At 44.8% G+C, this 11,029-nt stretch overlaps 1 long non-coding RNA gene across 1 annotated transcript; it reads left to right on the top strand.

Moving 5' to 3' along the window:
- The first annotated feature begins 1,137 nt into the window (after positions 1-1,137).
- On the top strand, positions 1,138-6,605 carry LOC139706694 (uncharacterized). Its single transcript, XR_011708295.1, has 2 exons — positions 1,138-1,835; positions 4,920-6,605. It is a non-coding gene; the product is annotated as an uncharacterized lncRNA (long non-coding RNA).
- Positions 6,606-11,029: the final 4,424 nt, after the last annotated feature.

The following is an 11,029-nucleotide window of genomic DNA, read 5'->3' as shown; positions in this document are numbered from 1 at the left end:
AGAACAGTAAATGCTCACTAAATATTTACTAAATGAATGGAGGAAGGAAGGGAGGGAGGGCACGATTCTGAAAGCAACCTGTCTTCTGCACACGTTCACTCTTTCTGCATTCTTTCTCTTCTGACCTTTACCAAAAATATAATGAAGTTGTGTTCCTATGGGCAAATAGTAAGTCACACAACTATAGTGTGTGAGGTTTCAAAGAAAAAAAAAAAAAAGAAGAGTATAGTGACCCTAGTTCAGTATTGCAAGAGAAGGGTCATTCACGAGGCATTTAGCACCCACAGAATGTAGGGTGAGCTATCGATAATAATTTACCACACAATGACTGTTATGGTTTGGATGTGAATTGTCCCTCAAAAGCTCACGTGTAAGACAATGCAGGAAGGTTCAGGGAAGAAATGATTGGGTTAGGAGCCTTAACCCAATCAGCGAATTAACCACCTGATGAGATTAATTGAGTGGAGACTGAAGGCAGGTGGGGTGTGGCTGGAGGAGGTGAGGCATTGGGGGCGTGGCTTTGTACCAGGTGAGTGGAGCCTCTCTCTGCTTCTGATCCTCAGGTGAGCAGCTTCCCTCCACACTCTTCCACCACGATGGAGCTGGCTGTGTATGGACTGAGACCTCTGAAACCTTGAGCCCTTAAATAAACCTTTCCCCCTCTATAGTTGTGCTGTTGGGTCATTTAGTCAAAGCAGCGAAAAAGCTGATCAAAATAATGACTGAGACTACGCATGGGAGGACTTAGCAGATGGGAGGTATAGGCTTGAGGGTGGCGGAGGCACCTGGTGTCTGTTTTCTCCAAAGGAGTCATGTTTAGGGCTTTGCAACTCAAGACCATATCTAGAGCAAATGCCTGAAACTACAGGCTGCCTGACTTTTCTACAAACACAAAACACTTGAGAAACAAAATATTGCTTCCTCTACCTTCCTGGATGTTTTCTACAATCTTCCCAAAAAAGATGAAGTCACTCTGCCGTCTGACGATCTTACTTGCTTAAAAATTTAGGGGTCTCAGGGACCCGGCTTCTCAGTGATAAATCAATTGCCTACAATGGGCCAGGGCCACAGTACCATGGGGGGAGGGGGTGTGGAGTCATTTCAGGAAGTAAACTGTGGGTATTTTTAGGTTATACAGTAAGGTTATTGGGGGATGGATTTTTTGTTCTTTATATTTTTCTGCTATTTTATGGTTTCACAACAATGAGCAAATAGCACTATTTTAACAAGGGGAAAACACTGATAAAAGCTTATGTGTTTAAGTTTAGAAGTTCCAAGTCGATTAAAATTCCATTTTAATCAGTCTGCACACTAAGGTTCCCCATGGAGGCAGAAGTCCTTACAAGGGCAAAAGTAACCATGTCTGGAAGAGAAGCTGGACTGTGTGTTAGTCAGCTTTTCCTCCCTGTAACCAAAATACCCAAAAGAACAACTTAGGAAGAAAAGTTTATTTTGAAATATGATTTCAGACACTCAGTCCGTGGTTGGCCAACTCCACTGCTCTGGACCCAAGGTGAGGCAGAACATGATGGCGGAAGGACGTGGAGAAGGGAAGCTGCACCTTTCATGGCCACCAGGAAGCAGGAAGATAGAGGGAGGGGTTGCAGGGAATATGAGCCCTGCCGGAGGCGCCCCCAGTGACACACCTTCTCCAGTCAAGCCCCACCTGCCTACAGTTACCACCCAGTCAGTCCGTGCAAACTGGGACGGACTGATTAAGTTACATGGCTCCCAATGCAATCATTTCAGCTCTGAATATTCCTGTATTAACACAGGAGTTTTAAGGGAACACCTCATATCCAAACCATGACCAACTGGAAATAAAATATGTGCTGGTAAGCTGTCCTTTTATTACCTCAGGGGTATTAGTGCAACTTTGGATACTGTTTTTTATGTTTATTGTTCAGGGCTTCTTAGCTACCTCCCCACTTGCTGTCTTTTGGGGGAATGGGGGGAACCAGGGATTGAACTCAGGGGCACTCGGCCACTGAGCTATCTCCCCAGCCCTATTTTGTATTTTATTTAGAGACAGAGTCTCACTGAGTTGCTTAGCACCTTACTGTTGCTGAGGCTGGCTTTGAACTCCTGATCCTCCTGTCTCAGCCTCCTGAACTGCTGGGATTACAGGTGTGTGCCACAGTGCCCAGCTCCTCTTGCTGTCTTAATTCCTTAAATTCACATATTTTCCATGGTCAAATAATTTTTAACCTAAATTTTGTATCACATGTTGGTTTTTATTTGTCAACTTTTACATTAACAGTAATACAGTAGTCCTCCCTTACCTTGGAAAATATGTTCCAAGACCCCCAGTAGATGTCTGGAACCTTAGATAGTACCAAATTTTTATTCATATATATATATATATATATATATATATATATATATATATATATCATACTTTTCCTATGCATACATACAAATGTGTGTTAGTCAGTTTTTCATTGCTGTGACCAGAATACTGTCAAAAACAACTTAAAGGAGGAAATGTTTATTTGGGGCTCATGGTTTCAGAGATTCAGTCCATGGTTAGAGGACTCTACTGCTTTGGGCCTGCAACGAGGCAGAATCTCATGGTGGAAAGGCGTGGCGGAGGAAAGCTGTTTAGCTCTTGGTATCCAGGAAGCAGAGACAGAGCAAGGAGCCAAAGACAAGATATAACCCCAAAGGGCCCACAGTGACCTATTTTCTCCAGCCTCACGCCACCTGCCTACAGTTACCACTCAGTAGTCCATCAAATGGATTAGCCCGCTGATCAGATCACAGCTCTCATCATTGCCTAAAAGTCCCACCTCTGAACCCTGCTGTTCTGGGGACTGTGCTTCCAAAACATGAGCTTTTCAGGTGGCATTTCTAGATCTGACCATAATGCTATGATAAAGTTTAATTTACAAATAAGGCACAGTACAAGATTAACAACAGCAGCTAATATAAAATAGAACTATCATAACAGTGATATTCTGTAGAAGTTATGTGAATGTGGCCTGCCTCTGTCTCTCTCTCTCTCTCTCTCAAAATATTTTACTGTACTGTACCCATTCTTCTTGTGATGATGTGAGATGATGCAGTAGCTATGTAAACAGAAGAAGTGAGGTGAATGACATAGTCATTGTGATGTAGCATTAGGCTACTCGGGGTTACTTAATACAAGCACTGTATCACCAAAACCACAACAGTCGATCGAAGGACCTAAAGGGACACTAAGGGACTAACGGGCAGGTAGTGTGTACAGCATGCATATGCTGGACAAAGAATCATCATGCTATTCAGAATGTCATGCACATGTGCTGGGCACTGTGGCTCATACCTGTAATCCCAGCAGCTTGGAGGCTGAGATAGGAGAGTTGCAAGTTTAAAGCCAACCTCAGCAACAGCAAGGTGCTAAGCAACTCAGTGAGACCCTGTCTCTAAATAAAATACGAAATAGGGCTGGGGATGTGGCTCAGTGGCCAAGTGCCTTGAGTTTAATCCTGGGCACCCCCAATCCCTTGCAAAAAAAAAAAAAAACAACAGAATGTCATGCACATTAAAAACTTATGAATTGTTTATTTCCAACTGAAACCACAGAAAGCAAAATCATGGATAAGGGACAACTACTGTACATGCATAAGGTACAAATGGTCATTTACTTGCTATATTTATAATTCTAAGCTGCTTTAGAATTAATCTTCCATGAGGGAATGAAGGATGGCATTAATTTTTTTATTGAGTAGCAGAATCCACTGCTTTTTCACAGGTGCTAATCCAGGTGATTGGTGTTATTATTACACCACACATAACTCTTCCTGGAAGTCTCAATTCTGGCAAGAGCTTTGCAAGAGGAATATGTACTCAGAAAGAATTTTGTGTGGAAAGGTTAAAAGGAATTAAAAAAAAAAAAAAGAAAGAAAAAACCCTGCTGTTCCAAGTAAACTTTCTACTGTAGACCTAACCACTTGCCCTATTTCCCAGACCCAGAAAATGATTTTAATTCTTCTACCTCCTCTTACGTTTTTTGTTTGTTGCTTTGTTTTTGTAATGCCAGGGCCTCTGGTATGCTTCACGAGTCCTCCACCACTGAGTTATACCCCCAGTCCTACCCCTCTTTAAAGTAGGCTTTTAGCAAGCTAATTTAACAAGAAAAAGGCTAGTGCCAGCTACAAGAAACATCCCTGCAAGAGCCACCTGCGTCAAATTTGAGAGAGAGAATGCTGTAGTGGCCAGCCTAGGGTTGGCAGGTCCAGGAAATTGTGGATGGGCTTGGTGGGGTGGAGGATAGTCTAAAATGGAAGTAGGGCAAAGAGCTCCAGGCAGAGGTGCTGAGAACCACCACCCTCCTATCAGCTGTCATTCTGCGTAGCCCCTGTGGTGGGCTGATTAGTGGCCCTCAAAGAAGGCTATGATCTAACCTCCAACTTGGGGATATGTTACTGTGACAAAATTCCCAAACCATATTGACTTAAAGAAAGAAAGGTTTGGGAGGGGAGGGGAGGGGAGGGGAGGGGAGGGGGGATAGTAGAGGATAGGAAAGGCAGCAGAATACAACAGACACTAGTATGGCAATATGTAAATCAATGGATGTGTAACTGATGTGATTCTGCAATCTGTATATGGGGTAAAAATGAGAGTTCATAACCCACTTGAATCAAAGTGTGAAATATGATATATCAAGAACTATGTAATGTTTTGAACAACCAACAATAAAAATTAAAAAAAAAAGAAAGAAAGAAAGGTTTATTTGGGCTCAAGGTTTCCAAGGTTTCAGTCCATAATTGCTTAGCCCTGATGCAGCACAATACATCATAGTGGGAGCCAAGGGGATCTAGTTAACTCATGGTGGTCAGGAATCAAAAAAAAAAAAAAACGGGGGGAGATAGAAAGGGCTCAGGTCGCAGCATCCCATTCAGGGCATGCCCCCAGTGACCTAACTTTCTTCCACCCAGCCCTGCCTCCTGAAGGTCCACCCTCTCCCAACAGCACCACAGACTGGGACCAAGCCTTCCACACATGAGTCTTTGAAGAACATTCAAATCCAAACCAGAGCAGTTACATTATGTGGTAAAAGGGACTTTTGAAATGTGATTTATCTAAGGATCTTTAGATGGAGAGATGATCCTAGGTGATCCAAGTGGGTCAACATAAGCTCAAGAGTCCTCATCTGTGGAAGGGGACAGGAGGGTCGGAGGACAAGAAGTGATAATGGAAGTAGAGAGCACTGAGGATACCGCACGGCTGGCTTGGAGGTGGAAGAAGGCCCACGTGTTAAGAAATGGGGCTGTCTCTGAAATCTGGAGAGGGCAAAGAAGCGGATTCTCCCCTAAAGGCCCCGGAAGGACCACAGCTAGGCCAACCCATCTTGGATTTCTAATACCCAGAACTGTAAGATAAATGCTTTTGCCTTCAGCTAAATGTGTGATGAGGCATGACAGAAAACCAAGAGCAGAGACCCAGGCAGGCCGTGCAGAATGCACTGAGGGGCTACATTGGATCTCTCATCTCTGAGCTGGGGGCTCCAATCTGGGTCCCCACTTTCCTGGGCATCCTAGATGAAAGGAATGAAGGCCCCTGAGCGGTCTCCACGGTTTAGAAAGCCCTGGGGAAATCATTCATATACTCTTAGGAAGGTTTCATGGGCGAATTAAAGCATCAAGTTTCTTTGTTTTGGGCTGGGACTGTACCCCCTCAATGTGGCAATGCAGTTATGTCACCAGAACTGCTGACTGGCAACTTCTGAGTGGTTATAAAATAGGAAGTGTGCGAGACTTAGTTCATGAAGTCATGAGGTACACTCGGGCTGTGGCAACAAAGCAGACTTGTTTGAAATTGTGACCATGGCTGTTTTCTAACCAACCCACACAAAATGAGAGAAACAACCATCAGACAGAAGCCCGGAGACTTATTACATCGGTTCCTAACATCTCTATTTTATGGCTCTTCTTTTTCATACATTGGCATAGTCAAAGGTTCCACCCTCTAAAACATACACACACATGTATGCGCACGCGCGCGCACACACACACACACACACACACACACGAGAGACTTCTGTTATCTCATGTGAACAAAGCAGAGTAAACAATATTCACAGGAGGTTCAAGTGCACGTCTTCCAAACATAAGAGTAACAGTATAATGAACCCAACCTAATTCTATCCTAAAGTTGGGAGCCACAATGTTATAAAAAATTCAATTCTGTTTTACTAAGATGTTTATTTGACCTGACCATACTCTGAAGACTAATTTTGTTGGAATTCCTGCCGGTGCTCTAAACTCACCTATGCCTGGCTCTCCTTGGCCAGATAACAACCCTCCCTAAATCCTTAGTAGCCCCTCATAAATTCTGATGTTAGAATCTCAATTTACTCCCCACCTTGAAATGTTAAACCATGTAGATCATTAACCTGCTATCTGCCTTTGTATTACGCTTGCCAGAATCCTGTTAGCTATTAGTTCCCAAGACACCCCCTTTGTAACTTTTTTGTGCTATAAAACCTTTTCCTGGAAAGCTGGGATGCTGTTCTCTAGCCTGGCTATGGGTGAGATAGCTGCTGGCCAGCTAACTCTCTTGTGTACACAATATAAGTTTTCTTATATTCAGATATATATAAAAAATATTCATATATATATATATAGTTTGTTTGTTTGTTTTTAAATGAGGTAAAGAGTCTATCTAAAAGGGTATTCATATATATGTTTGCAGAGAATTAGGTAAGTGTTTTCAACTTTCAGAGGGGTCAAATACAATTATTTTGATTTTATAGGGCTGATTTCCCTTACAAACAATTGTTGAAGAATTGGGGGTCCGTGGGGAGCTCTGGGTGGCTCTTTGAGTGAATTTTTGGCCCAGCTAAGGTATATAGTGGAAGGGAACTCCTGTGGATGGTGCAGTTGGCACAGACTGCATAAAACGGCTCTCGGCTGCCTGCTGCCTGCAAGTAGAGACAGAATTTGAATTTCTCTGGAAGGAAAGACTGAAAATTCCCCACATACAGTAACACAATCACAAAACAAAACAAACAGCCACTGCCCCTCCCTACCAAAATGGTTCTGGGAATCAGTTGAGCAATGCAGCCAGCACAAGGCAGGTTCTCAACAAATGGGGCCGCTTCTTATGATGGGCAGAGGCATGACTCCCAGTTTGCTGAGGCCCCTTCGGCTGTGCTTAGCTGACTTGTGGCAATCACCATTTGAACTGAGCTCCTGTTGACGAACTGCTCTGACTCATACCCTGCCTGCCAGATTTTCCTGGAAGTCTATGGGATCCCCGACGGGTAAATTGAAATACAAAAAAGATGCTATGATCTTAATCTTTCCAGAAAACAGGAATCCATTTGAGTTTCTCTGAATGACAAAACCCAGGAGGTTTCATTAAACAAATGAAAATGAGAACCCAAAGGAAAAAAATCTCAGGCTTTTTCCTTCCAGTTACCACTGGCAGCTTCCAGAAACTGTGGTCTGTCCTGGGATTGTTGGCGCTATCCATACTCAGCGCACTCGGGAACGGTGAAGCCTTGACATCTATCTAAAATGTGGGAGTCTCTTCCCTTATAAAGAGGTTAGAAGGAGCCATAAAATGTTCTCCTTTCCTGTTCTTTTTCCTGACAAATTTCAGAACATTATCCATTTCTTGTTTTAAGGGGGACTGAAATGTATAATGTCATATCTCATTACAGTTACTTTTTGGAGGGTCCCTGATAGGAGGAGGAGAGATGAGGGGCTTTCAGAATGAAAGTTGCCCCAACTAGGGAAGTTGAAATGCATCATGGGCCATGAAAGGAGGGGACTGTGGTCCTGGAGGGACAGAGTAACAAAACAGGAGGTCCCTGGAGACCCCAGAGAAGATGTTCTTTTGCTGATGTGACAACCTTCTAAACTTGATCCTGGGAGCGCAGACAACAAGCAACAAATCAATGCCCCACTCAGCATGACACTCACCTGCCCCCCACACCAGGTGTCAGCTCCAGACATCCATGATGACACAGAAGGTCTCAGGCAGGGGAAGATGGTAATCAGGGAGGGCCACAGAGATCTCAGGAAACGGAAGCCCAGACAAGGGAGAGAGTTTGAAATTTAGATTATAGGGCTGGGGACAGAGGAAGAGGGTTTGAAGTAAGGGCAGGAAGAGGGGCGACGCAGGCAAGGCCACAGCAACAAAGAGGCAGAGAAGTAGGGCACACGTGACCTTCGAGAAGCAGAGCTTCAGAGACTTCTTCTTGAGGGCGCGTGGAGAGTATGAGCAGACTCACAACATGGCCTTGATACCGGTGATGAAAACCTGTCAGAGCCGAGTCCCGTTTACCCACGTGAATACTGAACACCCGAGAAATGCCAAGGCCAGCATAGAAAGCAAGTTTTATTTAAGGGATAGAACAGAGATAGACTTCTTGGCAGAGAAGGGACCCCAGAGCTGGGTGTCTGAGGAAGTGGGGGTGTCCTGCCCCTATTATACATTTTAGAATTCCTTCGTTCTCATGCGACTGGTGACCAAAAGGTGGGCCAAATGGATCCAAGGGCAGGAATGAAGATGTCCAAAGGTCCAGGCAGGAAGGGAGTGGCCCAGGAGGCATTCACTAACAGCCCCTCTTAGGGAGGGAGAAAGGCACCTTGACAACAGGTTGCAGCAGGGAGAAAGGCTCTGGAGGTGTTAGCATTTCGTTTCCTCCTGAATCGGCCCCCATCTTTCGGACCCAATCATTTATTACCTACATGACTGTCTCTTTGTCCCCTGACTACAGCCTGATTAGGGGGAACTGAACGGCAAGATGAGAAGGGGGCTGTGAAATGCTAGAGGCATTGGAGCTGGGCAGAACTGGGCTGGAGGACATGCCACCACTCCTCAGTCGTGTGATTTGGGGCATGACCAGCCAGATATTGGTCAGAGAAACAGAACCACTGTGTGAAGTGTGTGTGCGTGATGTGTCTGTGTGTGTGTGATGTGTCTGTGTGTGTATGGGGGTAGGGAGAACTATTTCATTATACAGATTTGAACTTAAGCAATCGTGGGACGTGGTTACACAGTGAGACTGTTTTTCCTTTTTCTGGTACTGGAGCCTGAAGTTCTCAGGCAAGAAGTTGGGAGGAGAAGAGGAACAGGAGGTGGAAGAGACCAGGAACCTAAGGCTGAGCTGGAGCCCCCACCGCTCTCTCGTTCCTCCGAGAACGAGAAAGGGGAAAGCTGATGCCTTCTTGTCATGGAGCTAAACTGAAGGGGAACCTGACCCAGGAGAGAGGGAGGCTGGGGCAGAAGATGTGGTAGGAGCTGTAGTCCTGCCATCCAGCATGCCAGCAGAGGAGCCACATTGCAAGCCTTTGCAAGGCCTCCCACCCGGCCCAAATATTAAGGAATATGGCTGCACCTGTTGCTGAAACCTCGGTCCTTGTCACCGATGCCAATCCAATAACCAGGACACAGTTTTTGAGAAAAAGGAAAAAGAAGGTTTATTGCTTTTCTAGCAAAGGAGAAGCACAGGGACTCCTGTCCCAAAGACTGTGATTCTGCTCGTCAGCGGAAATGGGGAGCTTTTAAAGAGATGACTTAAAGGCCACTGTGTTCTCTGTCTGAAGTTGTAATTCACTTGTTAATTTGGGGATCATTTCTGAGATCTTCTGGTACCATTCCCAAAGTCTGGATTACTTCCTTCCTATGGTGGGTATGTACTTAGGGACAGATAATGTTAGCACAAAAGATGGAGCCAGGGATGCAAACCTCACGGATCAGCACGGCCTTTATTCAGTGATGAAGTCATGCCTCTGATGGACCAAATTTCCTGGTGGAAAATGAGCCACTGGCCAAAGGGGGAATCTGTGCTTATATAGCTTACACTGAGAGGTGACTTAATTATTGACAGAGCATGTCAGTTTGGGCACTCAGGAAAAAGATTTGTTTTTACTGGGCAACATTTTGACTTGGAGAAGAATGGAGGGTATGGGGTTAACATTCAGTATTTATCTCTTCCCCTCCACAATCCTATTGCATTGTCATTGGGCAAGGATTTATTTGGAGAAGGATCAATGCTTTGGGTCCTCCCAGAGACTGTCCTTCTAGATTTGATGGCCATCTCCTCCCCAGGGATTGTCTCGTCACTGGGAAAGGATCAGCGTTATCAATGTGTTGCCTTCTTCCTCACTCCTTCTTCTCAGGCCACACTATTTGGGGTTTGGCACTTTCCCCATCTCACAGATAATTCTGCCTAGGTTGGGGAAGAAAGGTAATCCTGTTTCCCCTGAGATTAGGGAGGAGGAGAGATTAGGGAGGAGCAGGAAGAGAGGAAGAGAAAGAAACATGTTAATTTAAAAAAATAAGTTGCAGTGGCAGAGCAGCAAGGGTTATATTCAGAGCATAAAGTGGACCACTGCTCTCAGTGGTCAAGTGTCCCTAAATTCAATCCATTCCGGTACCAAAAAAAAGAGTTAGCTATGGGTGACTTCAAGAGTCCTCCTGCCCCAAGGACCAGGAAAGTGGAATGCCAACCACCAAGAGTTGTTGGCCTTGCCATGCAATCTGCCTTAGGGCAGGGAGCTAACCACCTGCATTGGGATATTGTGTGCTTGAGGGGTCAGAAGGATTCCATCCAAGGAGCTCCTTTTAGCACTGTGCCAAGGACTTCTCTAAGGAAAATGTAAATCCCCCAAGTTTTAGTAGCAAAGAGTTCTGGAAAGAGGTTCTCCAGCTGGGGAAAAAATAAATGCTTCCAGGACTTTCCTATCCTGGGTCAAGACCACAGGCTCAGTGTGGCTGCTCCTGAAAATCAACCTCAAAGCTGATCCTAGACCCTTCCTAGCCTCAGCTGAGGCTGATGCACACTCCTTTTCTTAAACATCCCCCTGCCCCCCATAAAAGTAAAATATACCCAGTGGGAGGGAAAAAAGAAAAGTTTTTTTAAAAGGAAACTTATTATTCATAACTCTACCACCTATGTCATAGCCTTATTTTGGTCTTCTTGTGGGAGCGGGGGTAGTGGGGACTGAACCCAGGGACACTCTACCACTGAGCTACCTCCCAGTCCTTTTTTATTTCTTGCTTTGAGACAGGATCTGGCTAAGTTGCCTCAAGT

This window comes from Marmota flaviventris, chromosome 8, assembly GCF_047511675.1.
Source record: "Marmota flaviventris isolate mMarFla1 chromosome 8, mMarFla1.hap1, whole genome shotgun sequence".
NCBI classification, from domain to species: Eukaryota; Metazoa; Chordata; class Mammalia; order Rodentia; family Sciuridae; genus Marmota; species Marmota flaviventris.
The sequence above is the reverse complement of the archived record's forward strand: the minus strand, read 5'-3'. Positions and strand labels throughout refer to the sequence as shown.